Genomic DNA, 26,792 nt, shown 5'->3' with positions numbered 1-26,792 from the left:
CTTTTTTTTAGTTTTTTATTTTTTAGTTTTTAGTTTTTTTTTGTTTTTTACCTTTTTTTAGTTTTTTTATTTTTTTTAGTTTTTTAGCTTTTTTAGTTTTTTTATTAGTTTTTAGTTTTTTTTTAGTTTTTGCCTTTTTTTAGTTTTTTCAGTTTTTTTTAGTTTTGAGTTTTTTACCTTTTTTTAGTTTTTTTTAGTTTTTTAGCTTTTTTAGTTTTTTTTTCTTTTTAATTTTTTTTGTAGTTTTTACCTTTTTAAGTTTTTTTTCTTCTTTTGTATTAGTGTGAAATAATTCAGACGTCATATGCGGACAAACACGACGTCACTCGACAGACAGACAGACAGACATAACCCACAAACAACTTATTTTTATATATATTTATTCATAGTTTTTTAGTTTTCTTTTTCTCTTTTATTTTTTAGTTTTTTCCTTTTTTTAGTTTTTTTCTTTTTTAGTTTTTAGTTTTTTTTAGTTTTTTACCTTTTTTTAGTTTTTTTTAGTTTTTTTAGTTTTTTAGCTTTTTTAGTTTTTTTATTAGTTTTTATTTTTTTTTGTAGTTTTTGCCTTTTTTTATTTTTTTCAGTTTTTTTAGGGTTATTAGATTTTTACCTTTTTTTAGTTTTTTTTAGTTTTTTAGCTTTTTTAGTTTTTTTTTCTTTTTAGTTTTTTTGTAGTTTTTACCTTTTTTAGTTTTTTTCTTCTTTTGTATTAGTGTGAAATAATTCAGACGTCATATGCGAACAAACATGACGTCACCTGATCCACAGATCCACACACAGACAACTTATTCTTATATATATAGATATATATATATATATATATATATATATATATATATATATATATATATATATATATATATATATATATATATATATATATATATATATTTAACTACGTAAAACTTGCGAATATACAATATTCTTTGCTGTCCTATTGTCTGTCCATATAAATAGATTGTCAGGTTTACCAACTCTTGAACATGCAACATAATAATTGTCCATGGGAAAACAATCCTTATTCATATCTATACCGCATTTTTCTTACGATTGCCCTTGAGCTTTGTTGATGGTGATTGCTAATCGAACATTCCCTGTGTCCCCGTCGTCATTTATATATCTCCCTGTGCCCCCGGCGTCCCCGTTGTAGTTGTGTTCCTGTGTCCAGGTCGTCATTTATATTCCCTGTCCCGGTCGTCATTTGTGTCCCGGTATCCCAGTCTGTAATTTCTCTTTGAGTGTCCCGGTCGTCATTTATATAGATATATAGGTACAGTTTCATTTCAGTTTTTTTTTCTTTTTTAGTTTTTTCTTTTCTTATTTTTTTTTCTTTTTTTTTTCAATGTTCATTCTAACATTGACACTTGGAAAAATCTTTACGTGCCAAGCAAGCTAAAGCTCCAACAATTTATAATAAACCTCAAAATTTTGGGTATCTGTTTTAAGGTTTTCGAATTACCTGAATCCTTGTCAAAATATATTGAAATATTTGTGCAATTCCCAGTTTTTTTTATTTTTTTATTTTTTAGTTGTTTAGCTTTTTTTAGTTTTTTTTTCTTTTTAGTTTTTTACCTTTTTATTTTTTTATTTTTTTTACATTTTTTCTTTTTAAGTTTTTTCTTTTTTTCTTTTTTTTTATTTTTTAGTTTTTTTTTAGTTTTTTCTTTTTAGTTTTTTTTTAGTTTTTTACCATTTTTCTTTTTTCAGTTTTCTTTTTCTTCTTTATTTTTCAGACGTCATATGCAAACCCTCAATACAAAAATACATACAACTTATTTTTATATATAGATAAGATATAATCTGGCGTAACAGACATAGTGTAACAGACATAAAAGACAGAAAACTTATTTTTATATATATAGATTTTTATATATATAGATACAGTTTCTTCTTTAGTTTTTTTTTCTTTTTTAGTTTTTTCTTTTTTTTTAGTTTCTTCTTTTTATTGATTTGTTTTCTTCAATTTGTCAATGTTCATTCTAACATTGACACTTGGAAAAATCTTTACGTGTCAAGCATGCTAAAGCTCCAACAATTTATATTAAACCTCAAAAATTGGGGTATCTGTTTTAAGGTTTTTGAATTACTTTAATCTATTGTCAAAATATATTGAAATATTTGTGCAATTCCCAGTTTTTTTTAGTTTTTTTTTTAGTTTTTTAGCTTTTTTAGTTTTTTTTTAGTTTTTTATCTTTTTTATTTTTTTACGTTTTTTCTTTTTAGGTTTTTCTTTTTTTAATTTTTAATTTTTTTTAGTTTTTTCTTTTTAGTTTTTTTTTAGTTTTTTACCATTTTTCTTTTTTCGAATTACTTTAATCTATTGTCAAAATATTTTGAAATATTTATGCAATTTCCAGTTTTTACATTCTAGTTTGTTTTCTTTTATATATATAGAAGATATAATCTGGCGTAACGGACAGACAACTTATTTTTATATATATATATATATATATATATATATATATATATATATATATATATATATATATATATATATATATATATATATATATATATATATATATATATATATATATATATATATATATATATATATATATATATATATATATATATATATATATATATATATATATGTTTTTAACTGTGTGAAACTTGTGAATATTCAATATTCTTCACAGTCCCATTGTCTGTGCGTATAAATAGATTGTCAGGTTTTTCCAACTCTTGAACATGCAACATATAATTGTCTATGGGATAACAATCCGTATTCAGATCTATACCGCATTTTTTTAAAGATTGCCCTTGAGTTTCGTTGATAGTGATTGCTAATAGAATATTCACTGTGTCCCTATCGTCATATATCCTTCCTGTGCCCTTCCTGCGTCCCCGTTGTAGTCGTGTCCCTGTGTTCCGGTTGTCATTTATATTCCCTATGTCTTGGTGTCCCGGTCATTATTCGTGTCGCGGTATTTCGGTCTGTAATTTCTCTTTGAGTGTCCCGGTCGTCAGTTATATTCCCTGTTTCCCGGTCGTCATTTTTATCCCCTTGTCCCGGTCTGTAATTTCACTTTGAGAGTCCCGGTCTTCATTTATATTCCTTGTGTTCCGGTCATTATTTGTGTTCCGGTCTGTAACGTCATAGTCTTCAATGGCTCTGGTGGTGCAGCCAGTTGTGGAAGTTTAACGTTTCCTGTGGCGCAACAAATTCCCATTGTTTCACCATTAAATTTCAAGGCGTTGCAATAGGGACAAATTTTAGACATAGTCCCGTTTTGAACACATCTAATCAAGCTATAATTATCGCCTGGGCTGTACCTGAATGCCAGGCGATAATTTTGACGTTGCTCTTGTGATTCCGCTTTCTTTTGGAATTATCTCTTTGAGCCGCAAGCCTGTTTTCACGTTTTGTGTGATTCCTCTGCATGATTTTTTTCGGTAATTTCTTTTTTAGCCTCAAGCCTGTTTTCACGATGTTCTTTTGATTCCTCGGCAAGCTTTCTGTTTGTATTATCTCTTTTAGCCACGAGCCTGTTTTCACATTGTTCTTGTGGTTCTTCGTCTCGCTTTCTTTTCTTACTTTCGGTTTTAGCCGCAAGTCTTTTGGCATTAACTCTTTGAGCCACTTTCAAGTTCAAGTCACTTCCATTATTTCTACCACTCTATATTAATCAAGTATTCAATAATACAATATGTATTCACAGGTACCACAGTACATTTATATAAAAATATACTGTTTGTTTGTCTGTTTGTTTGTCTGATACACTATTTACAATCTATCATAAAAAAAGGAAAAAAATATAAAAATCTTAAAAAATAAATAAATAAAAAAAAAGGTGTTTTCGAATATTCTAACCAATTAAAAAAATCAAAATGGCTAAGTGAACGAATAATTCAGGTAGCCAAGAACAAAGACAACCATGAAATCAACAATATTAAGATTCGAGACCATTCAGTCATTTAAAAGTCAGTGGACACAGTTCTGGAATCAAATGAAGCGGTTAACTATCCATCAGAATTGTTAAATTTCCTGGATCTTCCAGGGTTTCTACCACATGTGCTACAACTAAAAATAGGCTTACCAATAATACTATCGCAAAATATGAAACCACCAAAGCTTTGCAACGGCACGTGATTAAAAAAAACACAATGGAAAACGTAATAGAGGCAACAATCTTCACAGGGCCTTCCGAAGGTGAGGCTGATCTTATTACTCGCATTTTGATGATTCCAACGGATCTGCCTTTTCAATTTAAAATATTCCAATTCCCAATTCGATGCTACAGACCTCTCTTGAATTTTAAAGGAAATTGTAAATAAACTTAAAACCTATTGTTCTGGCATTAAACAATTTTCGAATTTTAATCCATATTGGAGTGTTAATAATTCACTGCAGGTGATAGATTTTTTAGCAATGGTTTCAGCTAAAAGAATTGAGTGTTTCGATTTTGCGACAATGTATACTATTTTATCACTTAATGTAGTGTTTGATAATTTAAAAACTGTTATCAAGAAATCTTTCCTCTTATCTAGTAAAAGGTTCTTAAAAATAGACATTTATAATAAAAAAGCTATATGGACAAATTGCTTTAATACTACAGTTAACTTGAGATGTTACAGCTTGGATATGATTTTTGAGTTATTAGAATTTGTTTTATACAATACTTATATAAGATTTGGGGGTGATTTGAACAAGCAAATTGTGGGAATTCCCATGGGGGGGAATGCCAGCCCATTTATAGCTGACTTGTTTTTAAGTCAACTAGGATATAAACATATGATGGATAAGAATAATTCAATTAATTTAAAACATGCTTTGTCAAATAATAAAAGATATTTAGATGATATTTTGGTCTTAAATTGTAAGGATTTCATTGATATTTCTAAAAATATATATCCATCAGAGCTTATTCTTGAGCCTAGTCATTGCGCTGGTCATGAAGATCATTTCTTAGATTTAAATATTAATATTTGTGATAATAATAAATTAAGTTTTAAAATGTATAATAAAACGGATGATTTTGATTTTGAAGTGATTAGTTTCCCATTCCCTGAAAGTAATATACACTCAAATATCACATATTCAGTGTTATTCTCACAGTTACTTCGTTATGCAAGGATTATTAGTAATTATATTGATTTTAAAAATAGATGTAAAATCTTAAGCCAAAAATTGATATCAAGAGGTTTTTCTGCAAATAAATTAACTTCGCAATTTAAAAAATTTAGTTTTCATTATAACGACCTTTTAAATAAATATCAAAAGAATTATCTAGAAATACTTATAGAAATTTTCAACGAATTTCGGAGGTTCGAGAATGTCGCAGCGCCATTTATTTTGAATTGTGTTTCTAATTGAGCGGATTTTCTTAAAAATTAGCTAAATGGTAAAAATGAATTCTATAATTGTTTAGTTCATTCAGGTTTTTTGCAATGTGTTAATATTTGTGATTTGGTAAAATTTATAATATTTAGTTTACCTATTGTTGCTAAAAAGAGGGATATATTAACAGGATAAGCTTGTTTTGGTTTTACTTGGTTGTTTTACATTTGCTATTTTTTTTTCTTTCATAGGCATATATTTTGGGGGTGATACCTGACACAGGGATGCCATGGATATTCTGTGGTAGCCACAACACTGTGCTGGGTAGAGAATTTAAAGTGGCGAAACCCTATATAGGCCAGTGTATTCTCCTGATGAGCCCTTATGTTGGGTGTTGCCTCTGAATTATTTGTCTATATTATTTTTTCTATTGTTTGGTAAATGACGACTTATACTTATTGACGACATGACTGCCTGTCCACGGATTATTGTTTATGGTTGATTGTGTATGGCTATGCTGTTTGACCTATGTGATTGTATGGATGAGTAGGGTTAAGGCCTCATTCAAGTGCTGGTCTATATTAATCACTAATTTAGGAAAACAGTCTTCCTTTTCTCCTTCTGTCTCTCTTTTCTTTTTTTTTTTTCGTTTTTTTTTTGTGTTTGTGCTGTTGCATTGGTGATTTCTCTTTTCATGATATATATATATATATATATATATATATATATATATATATATATATATATATATATATATATATATATATATATAAGGCGCTTCACGCCACCCCAACACCTAGTTGGTGGGGCGCTTTGCGCCCCCCCAGGCCCCCCCCCGCGCACGTAAGTCGTTACGCGCCATATTAGTTACGTGCTATTGTAGTTGTGTCCCTGTGTCCCACCTGTGAATATAGATAAATTTATATATGTGTTTCAAACTACGTAAAAATTGCGAATATACAATATTCTTGGCTTTCCCATTGTCTGTGCATATACAAAGCCGTATGTACTAATAATGACGTCATATCCAAACGCTCTTTTTAAAAACAAACAAACATGCATACAAACAACTCGTTTTTATATAGATAGATAGATAAATAGATACAATACAAATTAACTGCGTAAAACTTGCAAATATACAACATTCTTCGCTGTCCAATTGTCGCTGCATATAAATAGATTGTCAGGTTTACCGACCCTCGAACATGCAACGTACAATTGTCCATGGGAAAAATAATCAGTATTAAGATCTATACCACATTTTTCTAATGATTGACCTTGAGCTTTGTTAATGGTGATTGCAAATGCTAATCGAATTGGGAATTGCAATCTTTTAAATTGAAAGGGCAGATCCGTTGGAATCATGGGAATGCAAGGAATAAGAACAGCCTCACCCTCAAAAGGCCCTGTCAAGATTGTGGCCTCTATTAGGTTTTCCATTGTTTTTTTTTACGGCAAGTCACGTGCCATTGCAAAGCTTTGGTGGGTTGATATTTCTTAAAAGTATTATTGGTACGCCTTTTTTTAGTTGTAGGACGTGTGGTGGAAATCCTGAAAGATCTATGTAATTTGAAAATTCAGATGGATAATTGACCGCTTCATTTGGTTCCAAAACTGTGTCGACTGACTTGTAAAGGACTGCCTGGTCTCGAATATTGGTCAAAACAATATTGTTGATTTCGTGGAAGTCTATATTTTTGGGTGCGAGAATCGCTCTTTCACTTAGCCATTTATTATTTTTATAATTTTTTAGAATATTCGGAAATACTTTATCAATCAATTCATTTTTGGACGTCACTAAATTACAGAAATCAGCAGGTAGTTGTATACGTCCTGAAATTGAGTCTACTGTGAGCTTTCCGTTTCCAATTGCCAGCAATTGATCTGAAAATGTTTGACCAGTCATCGTTTTGTAATCGGACACGCATATTTGTAGTTAATTTTAATATTTTTACGTGTACCCATAAATTAGAATTTTTCAGACAAGAATTCATTTCGTCTGCAGGAATTGACCTAGGTATTATAGGTAATGTTTGCCTGAAATCTCCCGCAAGCAATATTAATGTGCTGCCAAAGGGTTTCGACTTCCCTCTCAAATCTTTCAAGCAATGATCCAGAGCCTCGAGCGATTTTTTGTGTGCCATTGTGCTCTCATCCCAAATAATAAGTTTGCATTGCTGGAATACTTTACCCATCCCAGATGATTTGGAAATATTGCACGTGGGAGTTTCTGTAGAATGCAAATTCAGAGGCAATTTCAAAGCGGAATGAGCAGTTCTTCCACCAGGCAGCAATGTTGCGGCTATTCCGGACGACGCAATTGCAAACGCTATATCTTTTTTGATCGAATTGATGCCAGAATCAGTTTTATCACAAACGTTTTACCAGTACCTCCTGGCGCATCCAAAAAGAAAATTTCTCCAACGTTGTTATCGACACAATGCATTATCGTATCATAAATGTCTTTTTGTTCCAACGTTAACATGGAAATGTTATTTTGTACATTCGACAATAGATCACTCGTACTTTAACTTTGTTCACGATCCAATTCTACACATGTCGAAACAGCAGCGATACGGTTAGGTGAAGACATTCACAAATCCTGAAGAGGTTTGTTTGCCATACGTACGCACAAATCTTCTATAATAACTAAAGTGTAGTTAGAAATTTCTGATGTAAAATCAAAAGTCATATCTGACGTCTCTAACTGTTTTCGATGGAGTATATCTTCGGACATTTTTGACTTATATTTTGTCCCATAACTCTGTAGGAGCTGATGGAGAGCAAGTTGTTAAAATGATGCCAAACAATGCACGAATTTGACTTGGGGTTGACGTTTCGCACGTGTCATTGATGCAGTTATCCCAGTGTTGGTCATTCTCCAATAAATTCAGAGCTTGGCATGCAATACGTTAAGTGTCATGTATAGTACCGTGTACAGTTCTCAAATACTCAAAAGATGTCGGACAGGGTACATTCACCAAAAGCAGGCGTAGAAAGAAGAATTCATGTTGATTGGGGTGAACGGTGTAGAGTCTTCCTATCGTGGTATCTTTGAAGATGGTAGGTTGACCGTCGACTGACTTACCCTGTTTTCGACGTTCAAATACTTTATTTTTAGTATTCCACGTGTAATACGAAGGCACTTCAGTATACAGCAGTTTTTTTGCAAAAGAATCATTTTTGCAAGGCGAAAAAAAAGCTGTTAATGTTGTATCCGGTGGATTCAGGGCTCTTTGTCGCACGTTGGTTTCCGTGAAATAAACACGTTGACCATTCTGTAAATGTACCGCTAAGTGAACAACAGCTGGACTACGTTTATGTATCGGAAATGAAAGAATTCGCCAAACAGCTTCATTACTGCTTATGTATCTTCCAGCCTGATATTGTACGATTTCGTCAAAATCTTTGATTTCGGGCTGCAAGCCAAAAACTGCCATGTCACTGCCTTTGTTGACGTATTTACATATGTATTTGATTGCATTTACGGAGTTACAGTATTCAACGTTTATGTGTGCATTAAATGTTTTTGATAATAATGGGGAATATAGAACAACCCACTGGTTATCTACTTCGATGGTGGTACCGTTACGCTTCTTTATTATTGCTGTTTTACCGCCATCTTCAGTAGATCTTCAATAGACCTGTGTCCCCGTCGTCATTTATATGTCCCCCTGTGCCCCCTGGCGTCCCTGTTGTAGTTGTTTCACTGTGTCCCGGTCGTCATTTGTGTCCCGGTGTCCCAGTCTGTAATTTCTCTTTGTGTGTCGCGGTCGTCATTTTTATTCCCTGTGTCCCGGTGTCCCAGTCGTCATTTTTGTCCCGGTCGTCATTTGTGTTCCGGTTTCCCGGTCTGTAATTTCTCTTTGAGTGTCCTGGTCGTCATTTATATTCCCTGTGTCCCGGTCGTCATTTCTGTCCCAGTGCTTTGTTGATGGTGATTGCTAATCGAACATTCCTTGTGTCCCGGTCGTCATTTATATTCCCTATGTCCCGGTGTCGCAGTCGTCATTTGTTTCCCGATGTCTCGGTCTGTAATTTCGTCAGTCGACACACATGACGTCAGTCGACACACAAACATGACGTCACTCGACACACAGACCCACAGACAAACTCTTGAACACGCAGCATATAATTGTCCATGGGAAAAACAATTTTTATTCAGATCTATACCGCATTATTCTAATGATTGCCCTTGAGCTTTGTTGATGGTGATTGCTAATTGAACATTCCCTGTGTCCCCGTCGTCATTTATATGTCCCCCTGTGCCCTCCAGCGTCCCTGTTGTAGTTGTTTCCCTGTATCCCTGTAGTCATTTGTGTCCCGGTATCCCAGTCTGTAATCTCTCTTTGAGTTTCCCGGTCGTTATTTATACTCCCTCTGTCCCAGTGTCCCGGTCGTCATTTGTGTCCCGGTTTCCCGGTCTGTAATTTCTCTTTGATTGTCCCGGTCGTAATTTATATTCCCTGTGTCCCGGTTGTCATTTGTGTCCCAGTGTCCCGATTCTAACATTGACACTTGGAATTTCTTTTTTCAGAAACTGGAATTTCTTTTTTTTTCTTTTTTCAGTTTTCTTTTTATTCTTTATTTTTCAGACGTAAATACATATCGCCGAACTTTTGTTTTATTACTAAAATCTGGTAGGCATTGAAGACCTTATCCAAGTCAAAATCCCAAACCCAATCATCATCGCTATCATTTTCAGTTTTGATACGTTTTGACTCTCGCTGTCCAGGTGGATTTTCATATAGCTGTGCGGTTTTGCGTTCTTTAGCCGCAAGCCTTTTGGCATTAACCCTTTGAGCAGACTCCTTGGCTGTTTCTTCTGCCATTGTAGGATTTATACTAAAATTTCTCTTTGAATTAACTATTTGAGCAGCTTCTTCGGCTGTTTCTTCTGTCATTTTGAGATCTATACTAAAAATTCCTCTTCACGTGCCAAGCTTGCTAAAGCTCAACAATTTATAATAAACCTCAAATTTTAAGTATCTGTTTTAAGGTTTCGGAATTACTTTAATCTATTGTTAAAATATTTCGAAATGTTTATGCAATTCCCAGTTTTTACATTTTAGTTTGTGTTCTTTTATATATATAGAAGATATAATCTGGCGTAACAGACAAAGTGTAACAGACATAACAGACAAAAAACTTATTTTTATATATATAGAAGATATAGAAACAAGTTGTATGTATGCATGTTTGTTTGTTTGTAAAAAAAGGTTTTGCATATGACGTCATTATAAGTATATAATGCTTTTTATATGCACAGACAATGGTACAGCAAAGAATGTTGTATATTTGCAAGTTTTACGCAGTTAAAGACATATATATTTATCTACTAGCTGATGGTGTGGCACTTCGTGCCACAGCGACACTTAGCTGATGGGGACGCTTCGCACTCCCCCAAGCCCTCCCCCCACGCTCGTAGGTCGTTAAGCACCAAATTGGTTAGGCACCGTTGTAGTTGTATCCCTGTGTACCACCTGTGAATATATAAAATGAATGAAACCAGTGGGTTGTTTCATATTCACCTTTATTATCGAAAACATTTAATGCTTACATAAACGTTGAATACTGTAACTCCGTAAAGGCAATAAATACATAGGTAAATACGTCAACAATGGCAGTGACATGGCATTTTTTGGTTTGAAGTCCAAAATTAGTGATATCGATGAAATCGTACAATATTAGGCTGGAAGATACAGAAGCAGTAATGAGGCTATTTGGCGAATTCTTTCATTTCCGATAAATTAACGAATTCCTGCTGTTGTTCACTTAGTGGCACATTTTCAGAATGGTCAACGTATAAATTACTGCTAAGCTATTATCTTGGGGTAAACACCTTGGGAGGTCATTTATATAGATAAAAAATAGTAATGGCCCCAATACCGATCCCTGGGGGACTCCAAAATCATCAATAACGATATGGCTTGATAGATGTCCTTTTATTTCTACCCGAATTTTTCGATCATGCAGGTAAGATTTTATTAGATCTAGGGCTTTACCTCTAATACCTGTGTAATTAATTTTTCCATCAGGATTTCATGGCTTAGCGTATCAAATGCCTTTTCTATATCACAAAAAAGAGCAGAGAAATAATTATCATCATTTAGTAAATCATTAATCTCTAAGATTAGCGCAGCAATAGCTTGTTCAGTGGAATGACCCGACCTGAATCCAAACTGATTTAATAGGATACGATTCTTTCTTGAATAATTTTTTCTAGAGCCTTAGATATTGGAGAAAGAATAGCTATTGGGTTGTAGTTGCCTACATCTGTCTTATCACCTTACTTATGAAATGGAATAACTCGTGCAGATTTCCACACTTCTGGAAAGATTCCTGATGATATAGATGCGTTTAAAATATGAAGCAATGGAACATGCATTACACAAGCAAGTTCCTTCAGAATATTTGTGGATAGCCCATCTAGACCTAGGAAATTCTCACGTTTTAAATTCATAATTACTTTCTGGAATTCACCGAAAGTAACAGGGGTGAGGAACATACTAGAATTTTTAGATGACGGTAGATAATCTTTATATAAACCAAATAAAGTTTCAGGGGATTTCACATGAGCAGTAGCACTAAAATGGGAAAAGTAATTACAAAAATAATCTGCAACAGCATCCTTCCCCTTCTATTCAACACCACTTTCATTTATGAACACTTCAGGATGTGTTGTCTTAGTATTATTTCCAATTTTTCCTTGATTAATTTCCATTTAGTCCGAGGTGAATCTGATTTTTCAAATGAATTTTCATAATAAATTTGTTCACTTGTTCTAAGAATTTAACCAGAAAATTTTTATATTTTTTGAATCACTGTGCATTATGAGCTGAGGGGTATTTCATTTTTATCTTATAGAGTCGATTTTTCTCCTTGATACATTTTAAAAGCGATAAACTTCAGTCATAGTTTATGTATTCTGTAGTTAGTTTATGTTTTCTTCAGTCATAGTTTGTTTTCTTCAGTCACAGTTCATGTTTTCTTCTTCAAAGTTTATGTCTTCTTCAGTCACAGTTTATGCTTTCTTTAATCATAGCTTTCTTCAGTTTGACAGTCACAGTTTATGTTTTCTTTAGACACAGTTTATGTTTTCTGCAGTCAGAGTTTAAGTTTTCTTCAGTCAGAGTTTATGTTTTCTTCCGTCACAAGTTAATGTTTTCTTCGGTCACAGTTTAGGTTTTCATAAGTCACAGTTTGTGTATTCTTCAGTCACAGTATATATTTTCTTCAGTTCGTGAGTCACAGTTTATGTTATCTTCAGTTCGAAAGTGACACAGTTTATGTTTTTTTTAGTCACAATTTATTTTTTCTTCAATCAAAGTTTATGTTTCCTTTAGTCACAGTTTATGTTTTCTTCAGTCACAGTTTATATTTCCTTCAATCAAAGCTTTGGTTTCGTTCAGTTACAGTTTGTATTTTCTTCAGTCACAGTATATGTTTTCTTCAGTCACAGTTTATGATTCACACATTCGAAGTTTGTGCTTTCTTCAGTCACAGTTTTTGTTTTTTTTTTCAGTTAAAGTTTAAGTGTTCTTTTGTCACAGATTATGTATTCTTAAGTCACAATATATGTTTTCTTCAGTCACAGTTCTTTTCTGCAGTAACAGTTTATATTTTCTTCAGCCACAGTTTATATTTTCGCCAAACACAGTTTACATTTTCTACAGTGAAAGTTTATGTTTTCTTCAGTCAGAGTTTATGTTTTCTTCAGTCACAGTGAAAGCTTTCTTTAGTCAGAGACTATGTATTTTTCAATCACAGTATATGTTTTCTTCAGTCCTAGTTTATGTATTCTTCATGTACTTTTGAATGTTCCTGGTTGGACATTATCATCAAATGTGCTTGGGTCGCCGCTGCAGCTCTGCATGTAGCTATTGCACGACCTAGAGTTAGTCCTGCTTCTTCACTAAGTAGTCGTTCCCGAATCTTGTCTTGCTTAACTCCAAAAACTAGTCGATCTCTGATTATTTCATCACTGGTCATTCCGAATGCACATTCTTTTGCTGTGATGTGTAACTCAGTGAGGTACTGTTCTATGGATTCACCGTCTCTCTGGCTACGTTTGTGGAACTGATATCTTTGGTATATTGGTTTTTATTAGCTATTTCACGAGAAAACAAATATTTATTTGAGGGGAATAAAAAGAGTTTAAAAAATCATTATTTTAAGTTAAGGCTAATGGGTTCTAATTGAAATTATGTTCTAAGTTTATTAATTTTTAAATACAAGACAGGGCGAAGGGTATTACTATTGCTCTTTAGATTTTCTATTTTTAAAAATTTTAATTTATTTAAAATTATTATTTTTATTTTTTCTTGATTAAATTCTTCTTTAAAGGGCTTGTAATTGTAACGTAGATACGTTAAAATTTCAATTATTTTGTAAATTTTATTAATATTGTGTGTTACTGCAATTTTATCTATAATCTTAATTAAATTTTGAAAATCCTCTATTGGAGTAGAGGAAATTTTAATCAAATCATCTTCTTTTATAGAATGATCGCTTGCCTCGGTAATTTCTCTGACCAACATTTCTAACGCAGATCTCCTATGAAGATGATTTGATATACTACGTGCTGCATTTTTTGTTTTATAAAATATTTTTGTATGTTTAGCAATACCTTTTGCATTACCAAAAACAATCAGACCACCAACTACTACTATTCCTAGAGCTTCTGCCATTTTTACAAATGTGACAAATACTAAAATATTAAAATAATAATAACAAAACGAGTTCTATAAAGCAAAACTAAATCAAATCTAATTTTAAAATTTTTCAGGTATTTTTCTGGTAGAATTAAAAAAATTTCATTATTGCTCAGACAATAGAAATATTTGTGCAGTTTGCAGTTAAATAAAATTATTTTATTTCGAATCTTCAGGAATTATTCTATTTTTTCATTTGTGTCCAAGTAGAAAATGGTCTGATGTAATGCTATGGCGTAGCCCGTAACATATGTTTAAAATAACGTGGTTTTAGTTAAAATCATTTCGGAGGAAATGCACATCATAAAAGACACAAATGAAAAACTAGAATAATTCCTGAAAATTCTCAAAAAAAAAATTTATTTAACTGCAAACTGCACTAATATTTTTGGGTTGGAGGGGGGAAACAGAACTCTTGGAAACTGGAGATCTTCGAAAGGCTTAGAGTGGAGAGATCGAGATAAAACTCGATGGGAAGAATAAGCACAAGCTATAGATACGAAATGGACATGATTTAGACAAATCTGTTCTCTTTGAGGGAGCGGGGGGTTGTAAATTTGGAAAAATGAGAATAATTGAGGTATCTGAAGCTTAAGAATTGGTAACCGGATCTTAATGAAATTCGATAATTAGAACTAACTCATGTCTCAGAGCTCTTATTTCAAATTCCGAACAGATCTGTTGACATTGGGGGAGTTGGAGGGGGAAACTAAAAATTTTGGAAAACGCTTATAAATTTCGTAGATACGTGCTGATGTAATTGACACCGGGACACAAGGAATATAAATGACGACCGGAACATTCAAAGAGACATTACAGACCAAGACACCGAGACAAAATGACGACCGGGACACAGGGACACACCTACAAAGGGGACTCGGGAAGGGCACAGGGGGGATATATAAATGACGACGGGGACACAGGGAATATTTGATTAGCAATCACCGTCAACAAAGCTCAAGGGCAATCATTAGGAAAATCAGGTATAGATTTGTATATGGATTGTTTTCCCATGGACAATTATTTGTTGTATGTTCAAGAGTCGGTAAACCTGACAATCTATTCATATGCACAGACAATGGGACAGCGAAGAATGTTGTATATTCGCAAGCTTTATGTAGTTAAAACATATATATAACACTGGGATAGCTGCATCAATGACGCGTGCGAAACGTCAACTCCAAGTCATATTCGTACATTGTTTGGAATCATACTAACTTTGTGTTATCCTTCAGCTCCTAGAGAACTATGGGAAAATATAAATCGAAAATGGCCAAGGATATACTCCATCGAAAACATTTAGAGACGTTAGATATCATCTTTGATTTTACATCAGAAATTTATAGCTACACTTTAGTTATTATTGAAGATTTGTGCATATGTATAACAGACAAACCTCTTCAAGATTTGGGAATGCCTTTACCTAAGCGTAACTCTGCTGTTTCGACATGTATTGAATTGGATCGTGAAGAAAGTTACAGCACTGGTGATCTATTGTCGTATGTACAAAATAATATTTCTAAGTTAACGTCTGAGCAAAAAGACATTTATGATACGATAATGCATTGTGCCGATAACAACGTTGGAGAAATCTTCTTTTTGGATGCACCAGGTGGTACTGGTAAAATATTTGTGATAAAACTGATTCTGGCATCATTTGGATCCAAAATGACATAGCGTTCTCAATTGCGTCGTCATGTATAGCCGCAACATTGCTGCCTGGTGAAAGAACTTCTCATTCTTTTTTGAAATTGCCTCTGAATTTGCATTCTACAGAAACTCCCACATGCAATATTTCCAAATTATCTGGGATGTGTAAAGTATTGCAGCAATGCAAACTTATTATTTGGGACGAGTGCACAATGGCACGCGAGAATCTATGGAGCAATCATTGCGAGATTTGTGAGGAAATACGAAACCCTTTGGCAGCATATTAATATTGCTTGCGGGAGATTTCAGGCAAACATTACCTCTACTACCTAGATCAACCCCTGCCGACGTAATGAATGTTTGCCTGAAAAATTCTAATATATGGGCACGCGTAAAGACATTAAAATTAACTACAAATATGCATGTCTGATTGCAAAACGATGACAGTGGTCAAACATTTTCAGATCAATTCGTGGCAATTGGTAACATAAAGCTCCCATTAGACTCAATTTCAGGACATATACAACTGACTGCTGAATTCTGTAATTTAGTGACGTCAAAAAATGAATTGGTTGAAAAAGTATTTCCGAATATTCTAACCAATTATAAAAATCATAAATGGCTAAGTGAACAAGCGATTCTGGCAGCCACGAATAAAGACGTCCACGAAATAAACAATATTGTTTTGACCAAGACTTGAGACCAGGCAGTCCTTTACAAGTCAATCGACACAGTTTTGGAAACGAATGAAGCGGTTAATTATCCATATGAAATTTTAAATTCCCTGGATCTCCTAGGGTTTCCACCACACGTGCTACAACTTAAAATAGGCGTACCAATAATATTGTTATGAAATATCAATTCACCAAAGCTTTGCAATAGCACGCGACTTGCCGTAAAAAAAAACAGTGGAAAATGTAATAAAGGCAACAATCTTGACAGGGCCTTTTGAGGGTGAGGGTGTTCTTATTCCTCGCATTCCCATGATTCCAACGGATCTGCCTTTTCAATTTAAGAGATGGCAATTCCAATACGATTAGCATTTGCAATCACCATCAACAAAGCTCAAGGGCAATCATTAGAAAAATGCGGTATAGATCTTAAAACAGATTGTTTTTCCCATGGACAATTGTACGCTGCATGTTTGAGGGTTTGTAAACCATACATTTGTTTTTAAAAAGAGTGTTTGCATGTGACGTCATTATAAGTATATATGGCTTTGTATATGCACAGACATTGGGACAGCCAAGAATGTTTATATTCACAAATTTTTCGTAGTTAAAAACATATTAATATATATACTAGCTGTTGGGGGCACTTCTTGCCTTCCCAAACCCCCCCGCACGCTTAAGTCGTTACGCGCCATATTAGTTACTTGCCATTCTCTGTCTTTCTGTCTATCTGTCAAGTGACGTCATTATAAGGATTGAGCTGTATGTCGTCATGAAGTTAGTTGTCTTTATGTTTGTTTTGGCGATGACGCTATTAAAAGTATTTAACAAAATATCGTTCAAAGACAAATTTTTAATTGTAAGAAGATTGGTGACGGAAAAATGTTTAATTGTAAAATGACTGAAGAACCTACAATGGCAACAGCCAAGGAAGCTGCTCAAAGAGTCTATGCCAAAAAACTTGCGGCTGAAAGAGAAAGTAAGAAAAGAAAGCGTGAAAAGAAAGCATGCCGAGGAATCACAAGAACAGCAAGAAAACAGGCTTGCGGCTGATAGAGAAAGTAAGAAAAGATTGCGTGCCGAGGAACCACCACAACAGTGTGAAAACAGGCTTGCGGCTGATAGAGAAAGTAAGAAAAGAAAGTGTGCCGAGGAATCACAAGAACAGCAAGAAAACAGGCTTGCGGCTGATATAGAAAGTAAGAAAAGAAAGCGTGCCGAGGAATCACAAGAACAGCCTAAAAATAGGCCTGTGGCTTACAGAGAAAGTAAGAAAAGAAAGCGTGCCGAGGAACCCCAACAACAGTGTGAAAACAGGCTTGCGGCTGATAGAGAAAGTAAGAAAAGAAAGCGTGACGAGGAATCACAAGAACAGTAAGAAAACAGGCTTGTGGTTGATAGAGAAAGTAAGAAAAGAAAGCGTGCCGAGGAATCACAAGAGCAACCTGAAAATTATCACCTGGCATTCAGGTACAGCCCAGTCGATGATTATAGCTTGAATAGATGTGTTGAAATCGGGACTATGTCTAAAATTTGTCCCTATTACAAGGCCTTGAAATTCAATGGTGAAACAATTTGAATGTGTTGCGCCTCAGGAAAAGTTAAACTTCCTCTACTGGCTGCACCACCAAAGCCATTGAAAACTGCCTACTGGAACTCCGTCGGAATCTAAGCGTTTCTTATCACCGATCAGAAAATGCCCAAATTGAAATCCAGATCAATTTATGCCTATTTTCAAAGTAAATGGGAAAATTTATCATGGAGCAGAGTCCCTTCTACCATTCTCAGGCGAGAATAATAAATTTTTAATATTTTACTTCATCAGTGATAGAAATTCTGAATTGAATGCACGTTGCAAAATTTCTCCCGACGTTGAAAGGACATTCGTTTCCCAATAATTATTTAGTGCGTCTGTTCAAAACAGCCATCGATTTGATGCCTACTGATACGCATAAAATTGTTATTTCCGCTGACAAAACGCCTCCTGTCCAACATGTGCGTAGATACAATGCTCCAATTATCGACGAAGTGGCAATCGTTATGGTCGGTGATAAGTTTTTACCTCGAGATATTATTATTCATAAGCGAAACGCGCAGTTGGTAAGAATTGCTGAAACTCATCGATACTACGATGCCCTACAATATTTTATCATTTTTTGGGATGGAGCCGAGGGCTATCACTTTAGTATTAAATTGATAAATCCAGCCACTAACAAAGAAATGAATAAGAAATGCAGTGCAATGCATTATTATTCCTATAGACAAATGATTCGGCAGGATGAAGAAAATTATATTTTAAAATGCTGTCAATTGTTTCACCAATACATCGTTGATATGTATGCAAAAATTGAATCAGAATGTTTGCTATTTATCCGTCTGAATCAGACCGAGCTCTGCTCTGAAAAATACATTCATTTGCGAGATGCAGTTGCAAATGACGGTAATACCACAAACGTTGGAAGATTAACGATTTTACCTTCTTCATATGCTGGCAGTCCCCGATATATGCATGAACATCCTCAAGATGCTATTGCGTATATTCGTCTCTATGGTCATCCAGATTTATTTATTACATTTACATGTAATCAATCTTGGGACGAGATACAACTGCTTTTACTTCAAGGACAATCGGCGGTTCAGAGACATGGCATTACGGTCCGTGTCTTCCGGCAAGAGTTGAAATCACTGATAAACTACATAGTAAAACTTAAAGTGTTTGGGTCAGTGCGATGCTTGATGTACCCAGTGGAATGGCAAAAACGAGGATTGCCACACGCACATATTTTAATCTAGCTATATGATAAAATTACTTCTAATGAAATTGGCGATGTAATTTCTGCTGAAATTCCTGATGAAAATGTCGATACCTTAAGGTGCACTGAATGAAAAATCACCATGCATTGCCAAAGGAAGGTGCACCAAGCAATATCCTCGACTTTTAGTACCCAACACAATTACTGGCAATGATGGTTACCCACAATATAGAAGAAGATCTACTGAAGATGGTGGTAAAGCAGCAATAATAAAGAAGCATAACGGTACCACATCGAAGTAGATAATCAGTGGGTTGTTCCATATTAACATTTATTGACAAAAACATTTAATGCACACATAAACGTTGAATACTGTAACTCCGTAAAGGCAATCAAATACATATGTAAATACATCAACAAAGGCAGTGATATGGCAGTTTTTGGCTTGCAGTCCGAAATCAGTGATATCGACGAAATCGTACAATATCAGGCTGGAAGATACATAAGCAGTAATGAAGCTGTTTGGCAAATTCTTTCATTTCCGATACATGAACATATTCCAGCTGTTGTTCACTTAGCGGTACATTTACAGAATGGTCAACGTGTTTATTTTTCGGAATCCGTGGGAGTTTCTGTAGAATGCTAATTCAGAGGCAATTTCAAAGCCGAATGAGCAGTTGTTTCACCAGGCAGCAACGTTGCGGCTATTCCGGACGACGCAATTGCCAATGCTATGGCATTTTTTGATCGAATTGATGCCAGAATCGGTTTTATCACAAACGTTTTACCAGTACCACCTGGTGCATCCAAAAAGAAGATTTCTCCAACTTTGTTATCGCCACAATGCATTATCGTATCATAAATGTCTTTTTGCTCAGACGTTAAATTCGAAATATCATTTCGTACATACGACAATAGATCACTAGGGCTGTAACTTTCTTCACGATCCAATTCTATACATGTCGAAACAGCAGCATTACGATTAGGTGAAGGCATTCCCAAATCCTGAAGAGGTTTGTTTGCCATACATAGGCACAAATTTATATATATATAAATAAGTTGTCTGTGGTTCTGTCGAGTGACGTCATGTTTATGTGTCGACTGACGTCATGTTTGTCGACTGACGAAATTACAGACCGGGACATTGGGACACAAATGACGACCGGGACACCGGGACATAGGGAATATAAATGACCACCGGGACACTCGAAGAGAAAGTGACCGGGACACAAGGAATGTTCGATTAGCTATCGCCATCAACAAAGCAACGGGACACAAATGACGACCGGGAAACAGGGAATATAAATGACGACCAGGACACTCAAAGAGAAATTACAGACCGAGACACCGGAACACAAATGACAACCGGGACAAAAATGACGACCGGGACATAGGGAATATAAATGACGACCGCGAAACTCAAAGAGAAATTACAGATTGGGACACCGGGACACAAATGACGACCGGGACACAGGAAAACAACTACAACAGGGATGCCGGGGGGTACGGGGGATATATAAATGACGACGGGGACACAGGGAATGTTCGATTAGCAATCACCATCAACAAAGCTCAAGGGCATTCATTAGAATAATGAGGTATAGATCTGAATACAGATTGTTTTTCCCATGGACAATTATATGTTGCATGTTCAAGAGTCGGTAAACCTGACAATCTATTTATATGCAGAGACAATGGGACAGCCAAGAATGTTGTATATTCGCAAGTTTTACGTAGTTAAAAATATGGGTAAACACCTCTTCGAAGTAATAGAATTTTAATGAAAATCAGATCATCAGATTCAGCATATCAAAGAGCCATTGGTAGAGTTTTCAAGCTCATATCTGCAAAAATGTGGAATTAGATATTTTTTTGCCAGATGAAAGATCACGGAGGCGTGTTTATTTGGTGTTGTTTATTCCCCAGGGATGATCGTATCGACCCAGTGGCCATATAACATTGGGAGAGTGCACATTCTAACGGAAATGTAAAGTTCTAGTACCCTTTTTTTTAAGTAAAAACAATTGGAGGGTCAATAGGCCCCCTCCCGTGCATTTCCCCCAAGATTGTTCGATCAATTTTTTGAACACTTTTTAGTTCAGCATAGTTAAAAGGCTCAATGACTCTGTCTTTTGAGATAAAATGGCCTCCTATAGTTCTTGGGGAAATGTTTTTAAGTTATAAAATTTGCCGATTGTTAACGTATATTATCGGTTACTGGGAAGAATGTATACATTTTTCGGGCCGGGAGGAGAGGAGGAATTTCCTTCTGGGAGGTTTTATCACAGGGAGAAAATTCCATGAAGAGGGAAGTTTTCAGGGGGAAATTTTCTGAGGAAATTTTCACTGGGTGAATTTGAAAGTATTCAAGTATTCAATTTGCAAGTATCTTGAAAAATAGCATGTGTGTAGTTTGGCATATTTGTGTATGGTCAACAAAAATTACTACCAATAGGAGTTGGGGTAATGTCCCTTTCTATTTTCCGATACTGTAAAACTCTAAAGCCTGTTATGTCCTTCCTGTTTTATTGACAACTATTAAATAAAAAAACTAGTTTTTGACTGAAAGTAAGGAGCAACATTAAAACTTAAAACGAACGGAAATTGTTCCGCATATGAAAGGGGCTGTTATCTTCTCAACACCCCGATCTTTACGCTAAGGTTTGAATCTTTCTCTCAATTCTACTTTATTAAACAGTAAAAACTATAAAGTAAAGAGCGGGGTGTTGAGAACGGAACAGCCTCTTTCATATGCAGGATAATTTTTGATCGTTTTCAGTCTTGATGTCGCTCCTTACTTTCAGTTAAAAAACCTAGATTTTTTTTATATTTAATTTCTGAATATTTTTGAATTAATGCATGTTTGATTTTTGCTCTCCGCATATAGATTATATAAATAAAATTTGCGTATTAATTCTTTTTTGGGTAAATGGCTGTTTCTTAGTTTTTATCAGATGATTTTGATAAGAAAAAGGGGCGGGGGAGGACCCCTATCCGCCCTCCAATTTTCCAGTTACTTAAAAAGGCAATTAACTTCTAATTTTTAGCGAACATATTTAATTAGTAAAAATATACGTAACTTGAGAATTAACTTACGTAACGAGAAGCGCCCACCCCAACACCTAGTTGGTTGGGCGCTCCGCGCCCCCCAAACCTCCCCCCACGCACGTAAGTCGTTACGTGCCATATTAGTGACGCGCCATTGTTGTTGTGTCCCTGTGTCCCACCTGTGAATAGATATATATATATATATATATATATATATATATATATATATATATATATATATATATATATATATATATATATATATATATATATTAGCATATAAATAGATTGTCAGGTTTACTGACTCTTGAACATGCAACGTATAATTGTCCATGGAAAAAAAAAATCCATTTTCAGATCTATAACTCATTATTCTATTGATGTATCCCTGTGTCCTGGTCGTCATTTATATTCCCTGTGTCCCGGTCGTCATTTGTGTCCCGGTGCTTTGTTGATGGTAATTGCTAATCGAACTTTCCCTGTGTCCCGGTCGCTTTCTCTTTGAATGTCCCGGTCGTCATTTATATTCCCTGTGTCCCGGTGTCCTGGTCGTCATTTGTGTCCCGGTCTGTAATTTCTATTCGAACAATCCCTGTGTTCCAGTCGTCATTTATATATCCCGCCAGTGCCCTCGGCGTCCCCGTTGTAGTTGTGTCCCTGTGTCTTGGTCGTCATTTATATTCCCTGTGTCCCGGTCGTGATTTGTGTCCGGGTGTCCCAGTCTGAAATTTCTCTTTGAGGTTCCCAGTCGTCATTTATATTCCCTGTGTCCCGGTCGTCATTTGTGTCCCGGTGTCCCGGTATGTAGTTTCATCGGTTGACAAACATGACGTCAGTCGACACACAAACAGGATGTCACTCGACAAACACACAGAAAACTTATTTTTATATATATACTAGCTGTGGGGTGGCTCTTCTTGCCCCTCCAGCACCTAGTTGGTGGGGGCGCTTCGCCCCCCAAGCCCCCCGTGCGCGTAAGTCGTTATGTGCCATATTGGTTACGCGCCATTGTAGTTGTATCCCTGTGTCCCACCTGTGGATATAGCTAGATATAAATATATTTTTAACTACGTAAAACTTGCGAATATACAACATTCTCGGCTGTCCCTTTGTCTATGCGTATAAATAGATTGTCAGGTTTACCAACGCTTGAACATGCAACATATAATTGTCCATGGGAAAAACAATCTGTATTCAGATCTATACCTCATTATTCTAATGATTGCCCTTGAGCTTTGTTGATATATATATATCAACATTGATATATGATATATGATATATATATATATATATACATATATATATATATATATATATATATATATATATATATATATATATATATATATATATATATATATATATATATATATATATATATATATATATATATTGTGTTATATATATATATATATATATATATATTGTGTTTGCACCCACAAGACTTTCTCAAATACAATAAAAATACAACACACAGAGCAGTCGGATACCCCCTTGGTCGAGCTGCCTTCGACGAGGTTGGTCGAGTGGTGCTAATGGGCCAAGGAAGGGTCTTTTCTGCTCTGAGCAAAAATTGTTTGCACCCACAATACTTTCTCAAACAAAATAAAAATACCTCACTCGGAGCAGTCGGATAACCCGTTGGTCGAGCTGCCTTGGACAAGGTTGGTCGAGTGGCGCTAATCGGCCAAGGAAGGGTCTTTTCTGCTCTGAGCAAAAATTGTTTGAACCTACAAGACTTTCTCAAACACAATAAAAATACCACATTCAGAGCAGTCGGATAGCCCCTTGGTCGAGCTGCCTTCGACTAGGTTGGTCGAGTGGTGCTAATGGGCCAAGGAAGGGTCTTTTCTTCTCTGAACATTAATTGTATGCACCCACAAGACTTTCTCACCCACAATAAAAATACCACACTCGGAGCAGTCGGATAACCCCTTGGTCGAGCTACCTTCGATGTAGTTTTTCGAGTGGCGCTAATGGGCCAAGGAAGGGTCTTTTCTTATCTGATCAAAAATTGTTTGCGCCCAAAAGACTTCCTCAAACACAATACAAATACCACATTCCGAGCAGTCGGATAACCCCTTTGTTGAGCTGCAACTGACGAGTTTGGTCGAGTGGCGCTAATGGGCCAAGGAAGGGTCTTTTCTGCTCTGAGCAAAAATTGTTTGCACCCACAAGACTTTCTCAAACACAATAAAAATACCACACTCGGAGTAGTCGGATAACCCCTTGGTTGAGCTGCAACCGACAAGATTGGTCGAGTGGCACTAATGGGCCAAGGAAGGGTATTTTCTGCTCTGAGCAAAAATTATTTGCACCCACAAGACTTTCTCAAACACAATAAAAATACCACACTCAGAGCAGTCAGATAACCCCTTGGTCGAGCTGCAACCAACCCAAGCCTCATAAATATTGTCTAGGCCACATGTTCATCTGACAGATTGACCAAATCCACAAATGAAATTTATGAATATGCAGTTGCCGGTAAATTTTAGCCCATTTTTAACTAAAACAAATGAACTGACATCATTTTTATACAATCCTAGTAAGGGCTCATGTAAGATTTGCCCCTCACTCTATCGGACTATTTGTCTTAGCTTTTTCTTCAATTAGCCATGGCTAGATGCCCACACCTACTTGATTATAATTAAAATAATATTATTTCAAGAAGGGTTCAAGGGACCGCTAGGCAAAAACCGCAACTGACACAAGAGCATAATACATTGATTTATTCCAAATTTACTGTTTGAACGAGAAAGACAGACGACATTATGTTATTACCTCTCCAGTCGCCACAAACAAGCGCATCGCCTTTTTTGAAGAGCTTAATAATGGTTCCTTTGGTCCAATCACTGGGCACTTTCTGGTCACTCCATATCTGAGTTAGTAGCTCAACCCAAACTGTCATGCAGTCGCGGACTGAAGTTTTCAGCATCTCAGATGTAATGCCATATACTCCTGTCATTCTTCCGTTCCTTAGCTTTCTGACCGCAGCTATGATTTCTTCTGGAGACGGTGGTTCTTCATTTAAATTAAGAATCATAATAGGAGTGTCAGGAATTATATCTTGGTCATTTATTCTCGGTCGATATAGTAGATTCTCGAAGTGGGTAGCCCACCTATCGTCAATCATAAAAGGGTCTGTCAAAAGGGCTCCATTCTCATCCTTTACTAGATTAGTCCTGTCAGGTTTGACTCCAATCATCTTGTTGGTTAATCTATAGACTGTTTTCAAATCTTCCTTCTTTGCTGCTTCTTCCACCAAAGCTGCTTTCTGTTCAGTAAATTGCCTCTTGTCGGTCCGGACACTCTTCTTTACTTGTTTGTCTATTTCTCTATATGAGAATTGCAGAAAAATTAATTCAGACGCATCCAAGGCCTACATAATGGAGAGTTTGGCTGATTTTCTTGCATCAATTAGTTTCCAGGTTCGTTCGGAAATCCATCTTTCTTTCTTTTTCTTCTTATAGCCTAATTTCTCCTCTGCAACTTCTCTGTACGTGGTTTTTCAGTTTCTCCCATATGCGTTCGACATCAGCCCTTGGTTCTAATTTTGATTGCAGTTGAAAGTTCTAATTGGAACATTCGTGCTGTTTCCTTGTCGTTCAGTTTCTCAACGTTGAAGGGTTTGTGTGTTGTCGGTCTATTGTTTTTCTGTGTCGCTTTTAACTTTAGATGGATCTTAGCAACCATGAGGTTATGGTCTGATTGTATATCAGCGCCTCTGTAGCCTCTCACGTCGAGTAGAGTTTGCCGTCATTTGCGTGAAAAGAGGAGGTGATCAATTTGATTGCACGTGTGGCCATCTGGTGAAGTCCATTTATATTTGTGAATGGTCTTGTGTTGAAACAAAGTACCTCCTATGACAAGGTCGTTGTTCAGGGCGAAGTCGACAAGTAGCGCTTCGTTTTCGCTCATATCACCTATTCCATGTTGTCCAATGACTTCAGGACAGCAATAGCGACAAGATCCTACTTTCACACCATCAGATTCAGCGTATCAGATAACCCGAATATAGAAGTTTCAAGCCCCTATCTACAAAAATATGGAATTTCGCATTTTTTGCCATAAGACAGATCACGGGTGCGTGTTTATTTGTTTGTTTTTTTTGTTGGTTTTTGTTCTTTCTTTTCTTTTTTTTCACAGGGGTAATCGTAATGACCCAGTTGTCCTAGAATATTGTGAGAGGGCTAATTCTAACGGAAATTAAAAGTACCAATATCCTTTTTAAGTGACCGAAAAAATTGGAGGGCACCTGGGCCCCCTCCTACAGTTATATTTTTCCTAAAGTCACCAGATCAAAATTCCTAGATAGTTATTTTTTTCAACATAGTCGAAAAACTTAACAACTATTTCTTTGGGTACGACTTATTCCCCACAGTCCCCGTGGGAGGGGCTGAAAGTTACAAACTTTGACCAGTGTTTCCATATAGTAATGGTTATTGGCAAGTGTACATACGATTTCAGGGAGATTTTTTTTGGTTGGGGGAGGGGTTGAGGGGACAGGGTTACACGGGGGGAACATTCTATGGAGGAATTTGTCAAGGGAGAAAAAATTTCCATGAAGAAGGCGAAGGATTTTTTAGCTTTGTATAAAAGAACCATAAAAAATAGAATATGAAAAAGTTTTTTCAACTGAAAGTAAGGAGCAGCATTAGAAATTAAAATGAAC

Source organism: Artemia franciscana, chromosome 20, assembly GCF_032884065.1.
Source record: "Artemia franciscana chromosome 20, ASM3288406v1, whole genome shotgun sequence".
Classification (NCBI taxonomy): Eukaryota; Metazoa; Arthropoda; class Branchiopoda; order Anostraca; family Artemiidae; genus Artemia; species Artemia franciscana.
Note: the sequence above shows the minus strand (reverse complement) of the source record.